Source organism: Rhinolophus hipposideros, assembly GCF_964194185.1.
Source record: "Rhinolophus hipposideros genome assembly, chromosome: 6".
NCBI classification, from domain to species: domain Eukaryota; kingdom Metazoa; phylum Chordata; class Mammalia; order Chiroptera; family Rhinolophidae; genus Rhinolophus; species Rhinolophus hipposideros.
This window is the reverse complement of record NC_138052.1, coordinates 68,790,747-68,814,247: the sequence shown is the minus strand read 5'-3', so window position 1 is coordinate 68,814,247 and position 23,501 is coordinate 68,790,747.

Sequence of the window (23,501 nt, the reverse complement as noted above, 5' to 3'; positions counted from 1 at the left end):
GAAAACGTTTAATTAATAAAGTAATAAAATTATTGTAAACTAGTGCAGTTTCAGGGAGAATTCAATGGGATATAAAACAGATAAAATATCCTGGAGAATTTGTATAGAAAATAAACATTACTATATAAAATACCATATAAAGTTAAAGGGGTTTGTTTCACACAGAATTAAAATTAGCTATTTTACTAATAAAAAGAGATTATTCCTGCAGGGAAAAAAAATGCTAGAGAACACAGCTTATAAAAACTGTTTTTAACCATCCAAGAGAGTATCTAAATTACAAAAAAAAAAAAAAAGAAAGAAAGAAAATAAAAAGGAAAGGTTATTGTTTTTTTCTATAACTTATAAAACAGATTTTAGGCATAATTATATGCATAACAACTTTACCTGAAAATGATCAAACAATTCGTTAAAATAAAATTAAATCGTTTTCTTGACTTTTTTTTTTAATTTTTTTTTAATTAAATTTATTGGGGTGACAATTGTTAGTAAATTTACATAGATTTCAGGTGTACAATTCTGTATTACATCGTCTATAAATCCCATTGTGTGTTCACCACCCAGAGTCAGTTCTCCTTCCATCACCATATATTTGATCCCCTTTACCCTCATCACCCACCCCCCACCCCCTTACCCTCTGGTAACCACTAAATTATTGTCTGTGTCTGTCTATGAGTTTTTGTTTCTCATTTGTTTGTCTTGTTCTTTTTGGTTTATATACCACATATCAGTGAAATCATAATGTAGGTTAATTCTTTGTATTGCATGAGGGTAGTGACTTCTGCCTTTTTCACTGCTATGTCCCCCTACAGAAGCACTGGGAACACAGAAATTGCTCAATAATATTTTTGGTATTAATGAAGGAATGTGCATCCAAGCTTGAATGAATGAATGCATTAAAACATGAATTAGAAAAGATCTAAAATTCAGGATTATTTCTAAGAATACTGAGAAGCTAGAAAACACCACCATTACAATGGCAACTTTCACTCTCACTGTAAAACTGGTCACTATACTTTTTCCAGTACACTTCACATTTTTGTCAGACCTTGGGACTTGCTCAGGAATCCCAAATGAGGAGGATTCCAAAATGTCTTTTGTCATTCATTTGGGGTTAAGTCACTAAATAATGAATATTCTACTGATCAGTCCAGTTTTTCCTTGACTCTGCAGGGTAGCATTGATTTTTTTAATTCTCTAATCCTCCTTAAGTTTCTATCATTCTAAACTAACACACGACAGTTTATAAGGGACACAAATTTAATCTCCTCACAAACATTAGTAAAATTTTGGGATCTTAAGTCAAGAAAATAAGTCTCAATAAACTAAGGTATTTTAAAGTTTAAATGACCAGTTTTATAGTGAGAGTGAAAGTTGCCATTGTAATGATGATGTTTTTCTATTTTCTCAGTACTTGTAGAAATAATACTGATTTTTAGATCTTTCCTAATTCATGTTTTAATATATTCATTCTTACAAGCTTGAATGCATGCATTCCTTCATTAATACCAAAAATATGATTGAGCAATTTCTGTGTTCCAAGTGTTTCTGTAGGGGGTCATAGCAGTGAAAAATACAGAAATTACAACCTTCATGCAATTTATACTCAATTTATCCTCCTTGTTTCCATTTTATTGTGACATTAAACAAGTTTCTCCTTTCTTAGAGATTATCCCACAATCTTTTCCAATTGCCTATGTTTTTTGTCACTAAACTCTAATTATTTTAAAAATTTTTTACTTAACTTTCTATCCCTAGTTTTTTTGTTTGTTTGTTTGTTTTTTTAATTAAAACCTACCCTACTTATAAGCTAAAGGAAGTGGAGGCCTCTCTCAGCAAATCTCTAAATCATAAACTCTAAGTATAAGTTTGACTTAACTATATGAAGAGCTAATCATAATCAATAAACAAATGACAACATGATAGTTAAATTAGGGAAGAGCTTTAACAAGTAATTTGTAAGAGAATATGTAAAAGGATGATAAACAGAAGATATACAACACAATTTGAAATAAAACATATCCAAATTAAAGTATTTACAAGACTTTTTTCCCTATCTCCTCCAGAAAACCCAGAAGTTGAACATATCAAGGTAGGTGACAGCATGTGGAGAGATGTACTCTCAGACTTAGCCAGTAGTACAACTTGAGGTGTGAATTTGAAACTACTTACTAAAATTTAACATCTCTGTAACCGTCAACTCATAATGCCACTTTGGGAATTTATCAAAATGAAAGAATGGAAAAAATACATAAAGATATATGTACAAGAACACTCACAGCAACTTTGTTAGTTGAAAATTTAAGGGAAACAAAGCATTAATAAGAGACTGAGTAAATAAATTATACATATCTAAAAACACAATTAAAAAATAGTTCTCTCCATATTTACATGGAAAGACATCCATGACATTGGTAATTGAGAAAGGCAGTATATGGAAAACTATGTATAATCTGATACCATTAAAAATATATATGTTTGCGTATATCTGGAAGATACTCCCTACACTTTAAGCATTGTTTCAAGTGTTGCCATTATGATAAAACGTAAGGCAGTTTTGACTTTTCATTTTATACATTCCTCTTTTTTTGCGTATTGTTTACAATAAGAATTTATTAAGTTTGTAAACGAAAAATAAGCATTTTCTTTTTAAAATTTTTAAAAGGCATTCTACTCTCTACCCTAAAATGCAAAGACTAAATATAATAGTCTGGTTCAGTTTTCTGGATGCTAAGGTCCATTGGCTAGAGTCCAAAAGTGAGGTTCTTTGGATTTTTTGGTAAATTTGAAGTATTCATATTATCATAACTTATGAAAACTTTCAAATTTCTACGATCAAATATCATATCTGAAAAAAGAAATGAAATGCCTAACATTTATATCGACATAACTTCACACAGCGTCCAGTTTCCTTAAGAATTCAAAACATTGTTTCCTGAGACAAAACAGCAAGAAAATTCATTTTAGAATAACGTTAGCATTTGAATATGGTTAATCATTTGTCATAAAATATAGTTAGGGGACTAGGATGCTTTAAATGTAGGTACCCAGCAGTGCTAAAGATATCATTGAATAACATGTATAGTTTTGGGAATTGTACATATATTATATTTAAGAAACTTCAGCTACCTGGACACTGTCATTCAGAAATTCTTAGAAGCTTCCGTGTGTATAAACCAGCACTTCAGATTCCCGCAAAGCACCTTTCAGCACCATTCGTTCTAAGAAGTCACAGTAAGAACTAGTAAGAAGTCAGTAGTTACTCACAAGGCCCCTCTCTCCTCCCTCTTACATCAAATTGGTCATTGGGTTCAGGTAATTCTATCTTCTTAATGTCCCTTTCATCTTCCGTCCTATTCATTCACACCTATAACCTTAGCAAAGGCCAGAATCTTTCACCCTGCTGTCTGGTCTCACGGCCCCAGCCATACTTCCTTCTAATCTGTTATCCTGACAGGTATTTCTAAAAGACTGATTGGATTATGTGACTATCTTGCTCAAAACCCTTCTGTGAATACACAAAACTCGCCTAAAATCTAACGTCCTTAAAAGCGAGACATTTGGAGATCTGAACCCTGCTTACCTGCCCGGCATTAAAACTTGCCAACTTTTCCACAGGCACACTTCTCTGCAGACATATTACATGCTTGCTCTTCCTAGGGTGCACCATGCTCTCTCTTGCTTGCTCGTGCCCCCATGCCTTGCATATATTGTCCCTTCTGCCTGTCAGCCTCCCTTTCCTTCTCTGCCAGTCTCACTCATCTTATTCATCCTCTAAGTCCAGGTGTTACTTTCTCTAGAAAGCGTTCTTTGAACTGCTTTCCCCACAAGATGGAGGCTTCGTGTAGGAAGCCTCTGGAATCCCACAGCCCTTTATTCATGGTGAGGGTGTCTGCCCTTATCATATGATATTCAAGTAGTATGTTGACTCATCTGTTTCTCTTACAAGACTGAGATCTCCTTGAAAGTAGGGATATGTCTAACATACTTCTTCAAACATAGCAGACCCTCAAGAAATTTTTTGTGGACTGAACAAATGAATGAGTGAATGATTGAAAAATGTATTATCCTGCACCCAGGAAACCTACAGATAGCCAAATACTAAACAGTGAGATTTGCAGGTAGAGTTTGGCACCAAAACACCATCAGTATTCAGGTTAAAATCCAATTACATAAAATAGTTTGTTATCTATCCTGATATATGTCTCTAAGTCCACATGTTGTTTAATATAATGGTGTTTCTAGCGACAATCATACAAAAATGTGTTCTCAAAATAGGGGACTAGATTGGAGGAAATCCTTTCCATTTTGAAGTCTTTGGATCTATGTACAGTTTGAATAGTAACAGCAGCTTTATGGTGTGATGAAGTTAGTCAACACATGATATAAACTGTGGATTTGAAGGAAATGATAGAAAAGGGTAGATGGACAGATAAGTCCAGCCAAAGAAAGTAAGAATAGAGGAGATTCTTAACAGCAAAGACCAACCAAGAAGCAGAGGAAAGTTCAAGGGACAGCTTCAGGACAGGAACAAGGGTTCAGTATTAGCAGTAGGGGCATGTTTGAGTTATTGGCTCCAATCTATAAAGTGGGCATTTCCTCCTATAAACTGCCAGCCTACATATGTGTGTATGTAGACAACACAAAATAACTCTTTTGACAGCCATTTAAACATTGTAAGGTACACTATAAATATACGTAGGTAAATATTATTATTAAACTATAATGTAATTGTCAAAGAGATGTGATTGGAAAAGATTACTGGTCACCTACAGATTTTTCAATTGATACCTAACCTAGAAACATGATAAAGTCTTGTCCTTCTCAAAAAAGAAAAACACTTTGAATTTAATCCACGTGTAGCTATTTTTAAATTGCCTTCTCTCCCCTTTACTTCAGAACCAATTTCCACAAATGAGTAATATAAAGTTAATTATTATTTCCCACTGCATTGGGGCTTTGGACTCCATTGCTCTGTCAGCCACTACTGGATGCCTTTTAGAACTTCCTCTAATTTTATTCCTCTGTGGCTTTTGATATTTGTTTACCACCTCCTTCTTCATACTCTCTCCTTAGACTTCCATTTTCTCCCAGTTTCCTCCTACATCTTTGACCATTCATTCCTTCTCAGTCTCCTTTACTAGCTCTTTTCCTCTGTTCACCCCTTAAGATTAGTTTCCTATCTCACCCACACACACACTGCCACCTGTGAAAAGAGACTTCTTGTCTACCTTTCCCTACTATTCTTGGGCAGATTATCTGAGGTGTTTGAACATACTAAGAAGAGATTTATACTTCTTGTTAAAATTTGGGTATGGATTAAGAAGGAGAGAAGTGTAAACACTGGGACTCTCTAAGAAGGTTTCAGCAAGGGAATTGTCGCATAGGGAAAGATGTAGAGGTGCTCAGTTCCTACCTCCCATACAAAGAAATTAGTAGATAATATTTAAAATTGAAAAATGAGAAGTCTGCAGTATAAATAAGTTATTTTAAATATGAAGGTAAATACCGGGGTGGAGGTGGGGGGTGGGAAGTCAGCTACAGAAGAGTTGTAAATGTTTCTCTGAGGATGCAGAATGTCAAATGTGTGTTAGGCAAAGGACTGCTGTTTTTCACAATACCCCTTATGATATCATATGGCTTTTTAAACTTCATGCACATTCATATAAAAGGTGATAGGATAACATTCCAAAGCCACCAGTTTCCTCATATATAAAATCAGTAATTTGATGTAAAATTTGCCTAAATGAAAGAAGATAACTGGCACCGTTCCAAAGCAGACCTCCAAGAGTGGATACATAAAACAGAAAAAAAAAAAAATGCTGGCATGACAGTTGAAGGAGGAGATGAAGCGATAACTGCCGTCTGGAATGAGAAAGAATTAACCACATACCCCTTTTCTATTAAGGAGTTAAAATAACTAACTCCTAATCTCCATAATATCTCTGTTATAAGCAACTCTTGTGCTTACCAGTAGGCATCTCCTAGGTAAAATTCCATCTGCCCACCTTGTTTCTGATGTTAACTTTGTTCTAAATCTATTTGATTCTTAATTTAGATGTTAGGACAGATATTATAGCCTTATCTTTTAGGTCACTTATTCTGGCAAACAGATCCATACCTATCTTTTAACTCTACACACTTTAAGTATAAAAAAAAATCCAAACATAAAATTCTTGATAATATACCAAGGGCTTCATATTTATATGACTCGCCTCTTTTGTATAAAATGTACTATTATAAAAGAAGTAAATACGGATTTCACTGATATGTGATATATAAACCAAAAACAACAAAAGAACAAGACAAACAAATGAGAAACAAAAACTCATAGACACAGACAATAGTTTAGTGGTTACCAGAGGGTAAGTGGGGTGGGGGGTCGGAGATGAGGGTAAGGGGGATCAAATATATGGTGATGGAAGGAGAACTGACTCTGGGTGGTGAACACAATGGGATTTATAGATGATGTAATACAGAATTGTACACCTGAAATCTATGTAATTTTACTAGCAATTGTCACCCCAATAAATTTTTTTAAAAAAGAAGTAAATACGGAACTTTCCATGGAGTCACATATGCATATATATTCCATGTTGTAGGATATAGTATATTGTGAAGGCCCAGTGTGGCATCTTATAAAAGCCTTTGGGGCTTGACAAGTGTTATTGGATTCCAGTCCCAATAATTGGTCTAATATATCTTGTTTACAGGCATTTCTGATTGAAAAACATGAAAGAACAAGGCAGGTGTGGGAGGAGGGGCAAGGAAGGAACATTCATTAGCATTCTCAAACTAAAAGGTAGTCATAATCTATAAACTATTGACCCAATAGACAGAAATTTCCCTCTGTTTTAAATCAATTAACATTTATACATGAACCATCAAAAAGCCATCATGCTTATAAGCCATTACAGTGTGTTCCTATTATATTGATTAGTGGGCAGTCAGTTATTAATTAATGACATCATCACTCAAGCCTCTTCAAGGATTTTGTGCCTTAAAGAAACATACCACCCACAAGAACCAAGTACTATATACCTGATATTCTTTACAGCCTTGAGCAGAATAATGTGTTTTCACAGATCCCGTATTCTTGTAATGCCTCAGCCAGTCCATACTGTACAGTGTCCTCCATAATACCCCATCTCATTTTTATAAGTAAGCCATATAAATCTCCAACACAATATTTTTAACATTATTTGCATGAGTGACAGCAGCATATTAACTTCTCAATGCATGCCCAAGATGACAAGTACAGTAATTTGCAATGTATGTACAATGACTGCCATCTATAGCTAAATGCCTCTTTCATCCTCAATACACTCTTACTCTATTCCTAAAGTACCGAACAAAGCAGAGCCTAAAATTGTATAAAAACACAAACCCTACAAACTCTGTAATATCAAATATCCTTTCTTGAATACAGTACAAACCAAAAAATATTTTTTAAAATATATTTTCTTCTCTTTATTATTGTTTACAAGAAGGCTGTCTCTTTCCCAATAGCATTTCATTAAATAAGCACAACGAAGATGTCTTTAAAACTTTGAGAATGAAATGTTTAATTCAAGTTTCTGCATAGATTCAAGAGAACTAGTATAAGATTTGAAATCATACTCTGAAACAGTCACCACAGTTTACTTCAGTACTGCAGTCTGTTAAGGGATAACACACTGCCACAATGATAAAAGTCATCTTAAGTGCACAGTAGGGTTATGAAGTAAAAACTACCCAAGGGAATCTGAAATCTATTAAAGAATGTTAATGTTATCTTTCTATCTAAATCAAATTAACCTCTGAAGAAGACTGATATACCACAAAATAACTAATTATTCATACCACCCCCCACTATTCTTAACCATGAATAAGATAGTTATCTGGTGTTGTCCATAAAACTGTTTAAATAATACAGAAATTTAATTAACATTTCTTCGTTTTTCAATTGTATTTTGTGGTTTAAAAAGGCTTCCCAATAGCGTTTCATTAAATAAGCACAAAAATGAGAACAAACCACCTGAATTAAAATTCTTCATTTTCCCACTGTCTTCTCCCTCTGGAGTCTTAGCAAATTATTCATTGTCCTCACTCAGAGTCATTGCAAAAAGAAGGTTGGACAAGTTTGTGTTAATTGAGCCTGTTGAGGATGAACTAATGCATGGCTGTATTAAGTATGCAGTATTAGCTCCTTTTCTAACATTGCTATGAGCTCATTTCTCAGCCTGGAAGATGGAACAGAAAGCACCCATGCAAAATGATGGTGGCGTTATTATAATTATTAGTAGTAATATTGCCAGAAAAAAGCTCTGTCTCATTAGGCTAGAGACCATCTTGAAATAATGATTACAACTTGAGAGGGTAGGGCAAGAAGTAGGTTAACAAGGTCGTGTCTGGGGTTCACAATAGAAATCAGGTGTATTTGCTTTTATTGCAGATTTTGATTCATGGAAATTTTTTTTTTGGTTGTTTTTTTTTTCAACCACAACCAAGATATGCTTATTTCTTCCATAAAGGAAGACATCATTTTTTTTAATAAAATTGGCAGTGAGGTTATGTGTAAGGCAAATTGTGACTGAGCCAATAATCTGTCATTTTTACCATCCAGAATGTTCACATGAAGTTATAAACAGAAAAAGAATCCACTTCATATGTAAAAAAAAAAAAAAAAAGGGAAGGAGATGCTTCCTCAAGATTTCAAAATCTCAATTTCACACTCGTCGTCCTCAAAGGGAAGAGTGAGGTGAGCAACAGAACAGGTATGAAGGGGACACAGAGGCAATAGCAACAGCGGGACAGACAGCAGAAGTGATTTCACAGGAGAGACCTTACTGTGAAGTTGAAACAAGCACTTTTGGTAGGAGTGGTAAAACTGCTCTCATTTTATGCCTGACAGAGAATCATAGTATGCTATTGGGTCCAGATGCAGGTACGAACAGGCTTATCTTCAGGAAGAATAGCTCAACCTCTGACCTCAGGGCCAGGAGATTATTAATAGATCAGAATAGGTGTGTGGCAATTTCTCCCCTCAACTCCTCCTCCTCGTGTCTCTGGAATTCCCCGGGTTTAAATGAGTGTCCCTCCACTGAAGGGGAAATCCATGATAGTTTGAAGCTACCATTCAGTGCTAGGTGTACATCTCACTGTCTCAAATAATTATAGAAAGTTTGAGTAATTCAAAAAGAATACATTTGCTGACCAGAAAAAAAAGAAAAAGAAATATATATATATATGTATGTATGTATACACACACACACACACACACACACACACACACACACACACACACTATTTGGAGCAGATCATCTTACTGGCACTTTTCTTGGATGTCATAACCAAACAGTCAGCTTCTGTGGGTCCAGGAACCTATCCACTTAGGATCTTAGTTTACCTAAAAAAATATATAGCTAGATTGCTGCTTATCTAGAAAGAATTAAGGGGTCTCTCACTATTCTGAGATCACAAGGCAAAGAGAGCTCAAAGACACAAAATGTGTTAAGTGTCCATTGTGTGTCAAGTGATATAGTCAGTGATTTGCACACTGGTCTCTCACACGGCACCCCTGTCTAGAGATGAGCCAGGCAAAACCACAGCTCATAAGTGCAATGGTTTGAAGTCTGGATTTGAACCCAGATCTTGCCGACGCGGAAGCCCACTTCCTCTCCCCTCCACCAGTCCCCCTTAATTGCTTTTGGTTGGGAATACACCCATGACAGTTATCACAGGATTTCTTACAACACAGAGCTTAGTACCTTGTGCGAATGGAGAAAGAGCAAAGCAAGGGCTCCTATGCTTTCTGTGGTTGATGCTGTTAACATTGCTTTAAGTCAGGGGTCAAAATTCACACAGGTTGCTGTGAACAATGACTGGCCGTGTATCATCTAGCATAGGGCTTCCTGGCATACAGTAGGTGTCTAATATTTATCGAGCTTTTTTGACTCGTACAGAAAACAACAGCCCAAGGGAAATGCATCACCTATACATCACAGTTTCTCTCAGTGGTCAAGAATTTTACTTTTCCACTAAGATTTCGATAGAGTGAAAAATAAAAAAAATCAGTTAAGATGACATGGAAAGCAATTATTGATGCCTCCTTCAAAAACCTCAAACCTGAAATTTAAAAACAACAAAAATGGCAGAATTAAAATTGATAGCAGCATGAATTTTCATGTACACAAACACACCATATAGCCATGTGTGCTTTAAATGTTCCCTGTCTTATGAAAGGGAGGCAACGCGTTAGGATTTGTGCACACTTTCATGAAATACCAAAGAAGGGGGGAAAAAACCTCCTGTCACTTGTCAGCTAGTTCAGTCACTGCTGCTGTAGAGGTAACATAACATATGCACGTCCCCTTCTGAAAATGTATCAAGTGAGGTTTTGGTAAACTCCTGTACAAGCATATCATATGTGCTAAAGCCAAAATGACTTAAATTCTATTCCCTGATGGATCTGCACATCAGATGCATAACTGATTAGTGACAACTGACACAGAAACAGAGAAAATGTTCACTGTTAAGAGGAACACATGATTCATGCAGGCGTGCCATCAGGATGGCACCCTATACTTATTGTACATACAGAAACTATGTTCTTCTCCTGGGAGAAAATTGTAGTCAAAGAACTCTACCTTTTAAGTACTAAGCCCTCACACTGACTTGGAAATATTTCTTCAAGGACACTTCTCAATTTGATATGTTTGTCATTAAAACACAAGTATAAAAAATGTTCCCCTCTTCAGTTAAAAATAATTCATTCACAAATACAGAGGGCACCAAAAAAATGTATACACATTTTAAGAAGGGAAAAAACTGTATTAAAATTGTAATACAGTGAATGACGCCAGCATTCGTTTGAGTAACGCCATCTTTTGAGCGAACGTCATACTATATGTTGCTACTGTAATTCATTTCAACTTTGAAAAGTAATACATAGATAACGTCTCTTAAAATGCGTACTTTTTTTTTTGGCACCCCCGGTATTTCTCAAATGCATACTCTGTGTAGTGTGTGCTTCACTAAAGCATACGTGACAGAAAAATCATGCTGGCAGCATAGAGAAGTTAAAATGTAAATTGATCAGGTTAAGTACATCACTCATATACTGAACAATTCTCAAAGATGTCAAAGGACAGGAACGGTCCTGCAAGGGTGAGTCACTCAGATGAAGAAAGAATTCATGCATCAGTGCAAAAAATAATATTCATCTTATAGAGAAAAGACAAATCTAGAAAGTACTGAATTCTTCTATTTGTTGATATTTTTGTCCTTCAGAAATTTACCATGAGTATTTCACTACCATATGGAAAATTATGCCATATCATTAAAACATAACAAAGATTTTAATCCAAGTATGAGACAGACTTAACAGAAACTATTTTCTTCTTTCAGAGAAAGTAAAACTGTATTAGAAGAATAATTTCTCAAGTTTTCGCATTGGGGAAAATTGCGTGTGCCCTTGGCCTTAAATCTCGTTTGATTTTTTTAAAGTATTTTTTACTTTTTTAGAAATGTTGCTCTCCTTGAATGCAGACATGATCTTTTTGGGAGTATGCTTCTACCCATAACTCTCAATGAGGTTTTTGTGCACAATGAAGAAAGCTGTATCTAAGGTTTCTGGTAGTCAAAGAAAAGACAATTCTAGATTATGCTACCCATAGGTCTTATTCTGAATAGTTTGCTTTGTTTAGTTTCTCTTTCCCTAAAAGCTTACCTCTTGACCCCCACCTAACCACCCCTCAAAAATGTCATGGTTTGAAGCTCCTTGGAAGGAAGGCCTCCCTCTGTTATTTTCTCTGCTCCTTCAAATAACATTTAAAGAGGTTAAATCTAGAACACGTTAAATCAGTCCAACTAAAACAAGTGCCTTTTTTTTGCCCCATCCTAAGCGCTGCAACAGCTGCCGGCCTCTAGGGGACATGAAATATTAGTGAAGAGGGTGCAAGGCCAATCCTGCTGCACCTTATCTGAGCAGTAGGTAAGAAAAGATTCGGCTACAAGTCAAGGAATGCCAAGGATTGCTGGCAACCACCAGAAGCAAGGGACAGATTCTAGCTCAGAAACTGGGGAAGGACCTAACCCTGCTGACACCTTGACATCAGAATTTTGGCCTCCAAAACTGCCAAAGAATAAATTTCTGTTGTTTTAAGCCAAAAAGAAAAAAAAAAAGAAGAAGAAGAAGGAAAGAAAGAAAGAAAAGAATGGCAGAGCACTGGCAATATAACGAGCCTCTTTGAACCACGGGACTTGGTGGTAGACAAGGATTCCTTCTCATGTCCACATGTATTTTGAAAACCCCTTCTTGCTCCTTTCCCTTTTTGTCCCTCCTACTTCAGGTCACATTTGCACAGAAAGTTGTTGCGGATGCATCTTCTCTGTGAGCTACCTGTCCTACTTGTGGTCTGCTGCCTGGCCATCTCTGCCCTTGGAGAGCTCTGAGTACCTGTGGCTCCCGCCCCTGTGCTAATACCATATTTTGACTGCTGTGCGGAAGCCAGCCGCTCCAGAAGGCTAGGTATTTCATGTCTTCCACACCAGAAGAACGGCACATAGATGAAGATGCATTTCATCAACGCTGGGAGAAACAAACACCAAAATAAAACCCTGAAGCCACTGAATCACTTTCTTGAAAGTGAGAACCCAAAAAAGTCAAAATTCTAGGCCTCTGTATTCCCTTCCTTTGGTTCTCTTTTACAAGAAGTTCCTTTTGCATGCTTCTTTTTATAAAAGGAGAAATAAAACCATTTAGAGTTTAGACAAATTTAAAAAAAATGTTTAAAAACCTTTGTTAAGGCTATTTTTTTATCACTCTAGCCATTGGCACCAATGTCCTTGGTACTTTTCTCCTGGCTCTCTTGCCTGATGTGCTTTTAGCATATTTCTATACCCTCTTCTCAATACTGTAACACATAATAAAAGTTTCAATCTCTGCCTACATGATTTGCCAGGGATGGTTTACAGAAAACATAGCCAACCTATGTGGAGGATAACATCTGAGGAGTATTTCAAACTTATGACAAAGACGCTCACAGGAGACATTATTGCTATTTTTTAAAAACTAAATCAGCCCCCATGTCAGTTAACGGTTTACCAGAATGTCACCTCCTTATATGAGTTGGCTGCCTTTTGCACCAGTTCTTGATGTAGTGGGTCTAATAAAGAAACTTCAGAATATAAAGGAACAATATTACAAGCCAACCTGTTGATATTTTGAACAAGAAAGCTCCTTATATTGCACTAAGTTAAACACTAACTATAATATAATATTTAGGGCAATATTCTAATGCACTGAGGAAGGTCCTTAATGCTTAAATTCTGATCCATTCACTTCTGATCATTTTTATGATCTGAAGTAGTTCTCTCTCTAATATAAAATGTATCTCCAACTACCTACTAGTTATGAAAGCCATTAAATTCTTACAGATTGAAGGTGGGAAAATAAATTGTGTGTATTTTAGACCCTGAATGATCTTCCTATAGCAATTTTAGAACAAACTATGAAGAATTCTGCAATTTTAATCTCCTCAGTAGCTTCCCATTACTAAACAAGCACAGCGCCACGGTACAAATGCAGACGTTACATGTCATCTTGATCTGCTGCTTTTTTCTTTCATTAAAGCTTTAATGCAGCAATTATGGCTACGTTGCCCTATAAAAAAAGGAAAAGGCAGTTTACTTTAAAAAGTGAAATTGCATAGCCTACTATTTAATTATACACAAATGTAAATGGCCTATTTTTCCATAACTGGTTATTACAGCACTGTTTTACTTTCTGAGTTTTCACAATCTCTAAAACCTACAAAGCTTCCTGCTATATAATTGTTTTGTTACATTATTGTTTTCATCTTATTTTTTCTTTTAATGTGAGTGCAGCGGGATAAATCTTGGTTTTAAGCCAGCCACTACTTCATCTACTTAAGCTTTTATAGATGAAGATTGCTGTAATTATCAGAATACCCGCTTATTTCTGAAGTATTATCCTGGCAACCTGCTGGCATTTACAACCAATTAACAAGCTTTGCCATTAGTTGCATAAGGGGTATCGCAGAGTAAACCCATTGTGTGCTAATTTTCTATTTTAGATAATCAGTTTGGCCGTCCAGAATGGAAAGAAGAAGAAAAGAAAAGGTTTGACACTCGGTGGTAGACATGTAAAAATTACTGCGTGCCCCCTAGAGACAAAGGTATCCTGCAACTCAATGATTGCTTCTGTTGCCTTCACTATTGGTTCTTAAGTATTTCCCTTTGTCTCTTTTAGAAGAAAAAAAAAAGTAGGGATTCAGCAAAGTAATCATGTCCTGTCTCACATGCTCTTTGTCTTTTAAAGCTGACTAGCTTCTCTTGCTGTCTTGCCCATAATTTGACCAAATTGTGCAAGTGTTAAACACCTAAAAAAAAGAGATAGAAAGAAATTGATCATGAGTCCTTTGGGTTTTTTGTTTCTTGGTTTTTATTGTTTTTTGTCATTTTTAAACCTCTTTTCTCCCACAACCCCTGACCCCCTCACTTGCTATTAGAGTAAATTAATGCAAAAGTAAATGGGCTTCCTCCAACTGGGCTTCCTTAAAATTAGCCTGCAAGATGGGTTTAGTTAAAGAAGTTGTTGTTGTTTTATTGCTCTGTTTAAACAGTCTCTGATATTAATATGTTCCGAAGTTTGGTCTAAAACAAGACAAGAATCTGCAGTTACATTTTGGTCTCAAAGCTCAGGCTTCACCCCAACAGGGTAAATGGCATTTAGCTGAGAATCTCAGCGTGAGCCACAGGAAACGTCGGGGGTGGGGTTCAGAATTAATCTGTCCCCTTGAGTCTTGGGCAATGCTAATAGTTATTTCATCCCAATTCTGTCTAATTCTATCTGAAAAATTCTTCTACTCAAAAAGCTACTCTCCCCGTCTCCCACCCCCAGATGATTTTTAATCAAATGCAACTCTTTTCTAAGACAGAAAGCACAGATTGTCTTTTTAAAGTACCAGTAGTAACCAGCACCCATACTTAGTATTTGTAAAGTTCTTTGGCCACAGATCTTCCCAAATTCCCATGCCAAGCTGTGTTTGGCACTTCCAATATGAGTTAGTGGGGCAGCTCTATTTGAGTGATGCATCTGAGATCAGACCAGTATCCTCATTCTCCAGGGACGTGTCTAGGACAGCAGAGCTGTAAAGTACCCATCTCTCAGGATCTAAAATGAAGCTGCTTTCCCCTAGGTTAGTGAATTGCCTTACACTCACAGTAGTGAGTAACACCCACTGTCCCACACATCAAATTAAAAATCTAATAATTTCCTTTTGTCCACTAGTTTGGTCACAGAGGCACGTAATGAATGTGTGTAGAGGCAGAGACATATTATCCGGGGATGACACCACTATAATAGACTTATCTACCTTCATGACCAAATTCACAACTCATTGGGGCATTATATTTGAACATATCTTTCTAGCAAGTGAAGACCTGATTGTGCCTCTCACAAATAGGGCTTATGGAAATCAGGAGGACACATCGTTTTCAAGGTTTGTTATATTCTCATATTATCATAAAATTCTTGTGAAGAAAATCCTAGTTAACTTTCCACTTTTGCACAAGGATCTAAATGCTTGTGTTTTGCACACAGCATTACCAAAATAAAATAATAAAATAAAATAAATGAAAATGAAAAGTCAGCGAAAAGCTTGGAGCAGGATAGAGAAGTCAAGAAAAAATTACACAAGTTCATTTGTTGCTATTCCTATCTCGTAACTTTTCAAGGTGGCTATGTTGTTAGCCCAATAATTTAAATTTGTACTTCTACTCCTGTAGTCATATAGATAGACTTTTATTTTCATTTTTATTTTAGCTATTATTACTTATTTGTTTTCCACTAAAAGATTTCTGATTTCAAAGTTTAGGGAGTTGAATTTTAACCTAGCTTGACTTGTTGGAGGTGTAGTGAAGCAGAAGAAAAAGAAAACAACCCTAAAATACCTTTTTAGAGAATGTTGAAATAGGTTCAACAGGTAAGAGAAGCCTTCCCTAAGTTTTGCTCCCCCAACAAGAAGGAGGGCCACAGCTATACCATTTGTGCATCTGAAAGACATTTATTTACTCCTCTTTTATATGCCTTATCTATATTCCTGCATCCCACAAGGGCTAAAGCTGTAAAAATGGGGTTTCCCACAACAAATATTTAATTTCAGTGATTAGGAGCATCATCTCTGGCCTTCAAGTCTTTCTCCCCTTTTTCTAGCTTTGTGATCTAGGTCAGATTACCTCTCTGTGCTCTGGTTACTCATCTCTAAAATGTGAGAGTACTTCATAGAGTTTTGATAAGAATTACATTCAATAAGGCATGTAAAATGCTTAGCACAATGCAAAGCGATAGTAAATGCAAATGTAATGTATTGTTTTCAGTTTTATCTGTGTACTCATGACTATGCTAACCAATACGGGGCTATTAAGATTAATCAAGGCAAGGAGTCCTTCCCATGTACAGGCTATATGACCAACTAAAAGACACCGGGAGAAGCCAGAGAGGAAGAATTTAAGAATAGTTTACCATTTCCTCCAAAGGATAAAACCTATGGCTTGCTTTTGTTGAGCCTCACAGGTAAGCCTTAGATTGCAGCAAAGAAAAGCTAATCTCAGATAAGCATATTCATGGTGCTTTATAATCATCTATTAATTTTCAAAACAAAAACCACTAAAGTAAATGAAATAAATAGCAGTATGTGGCTATTACCAATCAGTATTTGGCATTTTAAAAATATGGCACAGCTTGAAATCAGCCAAAAGAGTTTCTGGTAACTAGAGATTTTATTTTCAAAACTAGTATCATTAGACTCAGTGGAAAATGTTTTCCACAAAGAGGAGGGACAGACTCTTTGCTTGTAAACTCCACGACAACAAAAAACTGTTTTTGCTCATTACTCAGTCAGTCATTTACACAATAATTATTTTTTGGATGGATGAATGAATGAATTTGTTTTCTATTGGTGGTACTTCTATCCATCGTTGGTCTTTAATAAATTATTAAGTCAGTAAGTATTAAGCATCTGGTGCTATATTAAATTATGGAGCTAAAAATATAAAGAAATTGTGATGAAAGCCTTTTGTCCCAAAATAGTTTACTAAATAGTTTCAGGTTCTCTTTCAACACCCTGTGGAAAGGTTGCTAATTGCAAAAGGAATATTGAGCTTTGCTGAAAACTATAGCAGTATTCTCAGGCTGCAGTTGTTTTATAAAAAGCAAATTGAAAGCTCCCATTTCATGAAGAAAGCAGCAAGATTGAACAAAAGCTCATCAAAACCTGCAAGCCTATTAATTATTCCAAATGTGCTTTTTTCAAGGAATGGTTTAAGATTTTGTGTAATTCTTAAGCCAGCCCTTGTTGATCTAATAATCCATCATAAAAGTTAGAAAAGAAAAAGTAGCATCTGCGTCACCATTGAAAATTATTAGACAAAAGAGAATTTAAAATTGAACAGGAGTCAGTTTTTAAAATAAGTTCACACATTTTAATTTTAGAATAGAACTAGAACATACCTTCCAACCTGAAAACCTCTGCATCGCATTTCCATTGCGGTCAAAAGGTGAAATTCACTTCACCTCTCTACAGACTCATCAAAGTTTCCCAAATAGCAGCCTTCAGCTGTTGAGTGTTATGTTTCGATTATATTTCAGATGACTTTTCTAGTGTTTTTTAATTGGCAGGAGCTCAAGAAACATTTTTATATCTCAAAGAGTTTCCTTTTACATTAATGAAAATGAACAAAACCTTGCAAGATCATCTTCTATCACTTTGAAGTTCATATTTTTCTGCATGATGTTAAATTAAATAATATCGTATCTAGCCATGGGAAACTTTAACAATAAAAGTATTGCAGTTCAGATTAAAGACAGTAAAAGCTAGTCCTTTAAAACATATCCTGCAAGATATCTGTAGCTCTTAAAGAAAAAGCAAGGAAAGACAATTATAACATATTTAATTGTTATTGTTTTTCAATGTTAAGTGGAAACATTTTTTTCAAGGTAATGTTAGTCCACATAAGGATGTAAAGTCATTGCATTTCTTCTGAGTTCTTCATGTATTCCTATACAAAATCACAAGAAACTCTTAATTCAGCTCACATATCACCATTACAGAGTTCATCTATGATACAAAAAAAAAATGCAAATCAGTTCTGTCACGATAACCAAACTTGTCATTGTCCTCATAACTTATATCTTTCTAAATTGTCGAATGTCATATTTAATAGATATTGAAAATGTATAGAAGATATGTAGCTTTTTATAAAATATGTACACCTTTTTCTCTAGAGTATAATAATTTCAAAAATACATAGTTAATTTCCTTTTCTGTTCTCTTAATTTATGGCTGAAAGCTTTTCGTGTTGCAAAACCCCCCTACACACACACACACACACACACACACACCCCTTTTTATCACTTTTTAACAACTTTCCTCAAAAGCATTTTAAAACAGTCACGCATGTAAGACTATGATTTCAAGATATTTGTGAAAGGATCCTAAATCAGAACCAAATAAATAAATAAATAAAAATATAGACCGCTCTTAAGAATCTGCTTTACCATGTCACCATTTTTGAAAGGGAAAGGAATAAAGGTCAGGAAACACAGCTGCTCAGCATAGCAATCTGGAAAGGAAGAGAAGTGTTGCTTATAATGACAGAAAAACCATCCGCACAGATGAAGTGTTCTGGGGTTGAGAAGGGTAACTCTGAAATGGTTGCTGAATGCGATGTCAGAGTCTTGTCAAGGAAAGGCCTCTGTGCTTGATTCTGTGACACGTTAATAGCAGCGCAAACTGACCCATTCACAGGGGCCCACTAACCGCCCTGCTGGGGAGAGGAACTGGCAGGCTAACTGCCATCCTCTAACCCAAAGGCAAGGCGACCACATCTGCTCTGGCTTATCATTTTACTGACCCCAGCCAACAGCCCCCTGACGACAGACTCTCTTATTATCAACTTTACTGGAGGACAGAGAGGAGGAGAAGAAATGACAAATAGCTATAGCACAACCTAAACCACAAGAATTGAGGGACTGCATGTGTCTTAAGTAATATTAAAGTACAAGGGAGCTCTAGGGCTTGAGTTCAAATTCTAGCTTTGCTACTTTCTAGCTGCATGACCTTAAGTAAGACACATAAGCTCTCTGTACTTCAGCTTCATGCTCTATAAAATGGAGATGATGACAGCACCTACCTCATAAGCTTGTTTTGAGAATTACATGAGGGCTCCAACCTCATTTGGAGGCTCCATGTGAATTGCTGGGCACAATGCACAACATATAACTGGTTCTCTATAAATATCAGCTGTTATTATCATTATTGTAATAGGAAAATGCCTACCCACTGACCATTGGCACTGCCCCGCCTCTCTTCCTGCCTTTGACCCAAAGCACCAGAGACTCACAAAATAAGTTTGTGACTCTGGACACATAAAAACACTTAGATGTCTCTAGAGAGTAGAGTATAATCGCAATTACTGAACCACTGTCAGTTTGGGAATCCCTTGGTCTTGCCTAAAGGACTAAGCTGGGATATTGACAGAGTCCACAGTGGCCATGATGGATACGCAGTGAGGTAGAAGAGCCAAGGGAGGCAGTCAGACTGATCTGGTTTGAAATCCCTTCTCCACCACTTATCAGCTATGTACATCTTTAATGTGAGCAAGCTTAAAAATCTTTCTAAGGTTCAGGTCCTTATCTTTAAAATGAACCAATAATAATAGTAACAATAATTTGCTTGCAAGATTGTGGGAAATTAGATAGACAGTTACAAACATAGAGAGAAAAATAGAGATAAAGAAAGATGCAGTTTATTACCTGGCACACAGACAGCACTCAATATGTAGTATCTGATTATTAAGATCAGGAAAGAGGTGGATTATGGATTCAGGAATTTGGGTCAGCGCCAAATAATGGTCCATCCCAAAGACGTCCATGCTCTAATCCCTGGAACCTGAGAAGATGTTACATTGCAGAGCAAAAGGGAATTTATAGATGTTAAAAATCTTAAAATAGGGACATTTTCCTGAACATCTAAGTAAATCCAGTCCAATCACATGAGCTCTTAAAAGCAGAGCACTTTCCCCAGATGAAGGTAGACAAGTGATGAGATGGAAAGGGAAGTCAAAGAGACCCCAAACATGAGAAAGATTTGCCTCACTGTTGCTGGCTCTGGCAAGCAGAAGCCCACATGCATGGGTCAGAGTGAGACCTGCAGGAGCTGAGGGCAGTCTCCCGCTGAGAGCCAGCAAGGAAACAGAAACCTGAGTCTTACAACTGCGAGAAACTGGATTCAGCCAACATCCGAATGAGCTTATAAACTGATTCTTCCCAGAGCCTCCAATAATAGTCAGCTGGTTAACATCCTGATTTCAGCCTGGTAAAACTTGGAAGCAGAGAAACCAGCCAAGTCAACCCAGACTTCTGACCTGTAGAACTGGGAGATAACAAATTAGTGTCATTTTAAGTGTTAAGTTTCTGGTAATTTGTTCTGGCAGTAATAAAAATATTGGAATTATTAATATAAATGGGTTTTACCATTAGATTGTGAAATTCTTAGGTGGAATACAAGCTGCTGGAAAACAGGGATGATATCAAATAATTACAGCTAATGTTTTTGAGCATTTAGTTAGTAGGGCACAATGCCAAGTGCTTTACATATATTACTTCTTTTTAATCTTCACAAACTCATTTGCTATAGGTACTATAACAATCGCTATTTTACAAGTGAAGAAATAAAGAAACAAAATTACAAGAAGGTTATAGTCTTGGCAACTACCACACAGCTCATGCATGGCAGAAAGGATTCAAACTCAGGCAGGCAGCGATTCCAGAACACATGCTAATAACCATAATACTATGCTTTCCTCAGCATAGCATAGGGGTTGACATACAATCTGCACTAGATATTGTGCTGAGTAGTTGAACAAACTAATGAACGGATACAAAGAAATAGTTTATCTCTTCTGACAACCAAACTTTTCCTAATTTGACTTATTTCTAGAACCTAAAGATTGAGCTACCCACGGCAGGTTATTAAATCATTTCACTAGTCAGTTCAGCTAGGTTATGCTGCGATAACAAACAGCATCACAATCTCAGTCACTCAGCACTGCCAAGGGTTATTTCTCATTTATGCAAAGTCTGTTCTGAGTTCAGGCAGCATTCCAGAGCAACTGTCTTCTATGCAGTAACTTGGAGAATCTAGGCTACTTTGATTGTGTGGCTCTGACCTCTCACTAGGAGGTCCTATAAGTTACTGAGGAAGAAGAGCAGCTGGAGATCATACACACTCTTTCAGGTCTCAGCCTGGAGGTAATATCATTTACACTCACAGCCCATTGGCCAGAACTAGTCACATGTCATCCCCAATTGTAAGGAGCCTAAGACTTGAAGTCTTCTATGTGCCAAGGAGGAAAAAACAATCAGACATTAAGGAGTCCTGGTAATATCAATCAAAATTATTAAATCTCTCTCTCCACAGAAGAAATAATTTGAGTAATTGAAAAACAATAATAGTTCTGACTTCCCATTTCATCTCAAAAAACCTTGCTTCAATCCTATCTATTTGACATCCTGCCTTTTAATTTGCACTTCATATCCTTCATAACAAAAGACAAGTTACCTGTTTTCATGTCGGAAAGGCTGTATCTCCTTTCTTAGACTGCCATCAATGGGATATCAATTTAGGTAGTCTACCTGCCTTCCAAAGCTTGGAGGAGCTTTACCTGGTGCTCTCAGATTACGGATATTGTCCTCATGCCATCCCAAAACTGAAGGACCGTCACCATTCATGTCAATCAATATTAATCAAATATCTATCCATCCTCAAAAGCTAAAACAGTTCAGCTATCAGGGAGGACAAATTGGGATTTTGTATTATTTTTATTTTCTATTAAAAACTTAGCCCTAATTATTATTTCAAAGTTATAGAAACTTCCTCATCCTGCTCAAATACGGCTTTTATAACAACCTCATTTGGACTCTTATCACTTCTTCCTCTAGGTTAACTGGTAAGGGACTTTCTTTGAATTAATGAAGGTGTGAGAGAAAGCAAGAAAGTTTTTCTAAAATGTAGAAAGCTCTGTAACTTAATGTACATGTCCACATAGTTTTGCTCTCATCATTCAGTATGTGTATCATCACAAATTTGAGAGTGTAGCCTAAATCATTGGGATACTATGTGCACATTAGAGAGACTGACTACATCTCTTATTTTCATGGAAATGTGCAAAATAATATAATTCACATTTTTGGAATATAAAAAATAGAATTTGCCCCATGTCTTGAAAATGCTCTGAGGAAGACTTTGCTATTTATTTAGAACAGTGTTTTTCAAACTTTAAATATGAGGACGACTTTCAGAGATTATTAAAAATGAAGATTCCTAGTGATTCTTCTCCTCAAATGCCTATTTCAATAGGTATTCTATGAGGTCCTAAAAGCACATTTTATTTTTATTTTTTTTTTATTTTTTTTTTAGTTCTTTTTTTTTTTAATTAATTTATTTATTTATTAGTTTCAGGTGTACAAAACAAGGTAATACTTAGACGTTCATCATTTATATCCCTCATACTGTGAACCCCCCTCCCCCCATCCACTATCCCTCCGACCTCACACTGAACCATCACATTATATATATAAAATTATAGTTGGCATTCATTAATGTTTAGCTTCTGGTGTACAATGCCATGATCAGGTATCCACAGTATCCCTGAGGTGGTCTCCCAAATAGGACGCATGTCCATCGGATACCCAACAAAATCTTTACAACATTATAGAATACCTTCCCCAAATTAATTTTCAAAAAAACCCTGAGGCCATCTTGTGGTTACCAGCTGCTTCCAAATCCCTTCACCTTTCCCCTTATCCCCAACCCCCTCCCACACACCCATCTAACCACTCTCGGTTTTTTCTCTGCGTCCCCAAAACTTTCTCTGATTAGTTCATTCACATAGTCTTTTCTTTAGATTCCATATATAAGTGAGATCATATGGTACTTGTCTTTCTCTTTCTGACTTATTTCACTTAACATAATGTTCTCTAGATCCATCCATGTTGCTGCAAATGATAAGATTTCTTTCTTCTTTATGGCTGCGTAATACTCCATTGTATAAATGTACCACAGCTTCTTAATCCAGTCATCTACCGATGGGCATTTCGGTTGTTTCCATATCTTGGCTATTGTGTAAAGCTAAAAGCACATTTTAATAAGTAATTTAGATGTTACTGTATCAATCAGTGCTACCCAAAGAGATTAGCCTATAAAGTATTTATTTTCAGCCTACAATGAATAAGGAACTCACGTCTGATTATAAATCTGCACAGTTTCCATCATCAATAGTCTTGCTGCAAAAAAATAAATGCTAGTTGAACTTAACAGCATATTTGATGAAGATGATTTACATTCTATGGAAAGCTGCTTGTCTTAGGAAGACAATAGTTGATAGCCCAGAGCACTCATGCACTTCCCACACTCTGAGGAGTGATCATTGGAAAA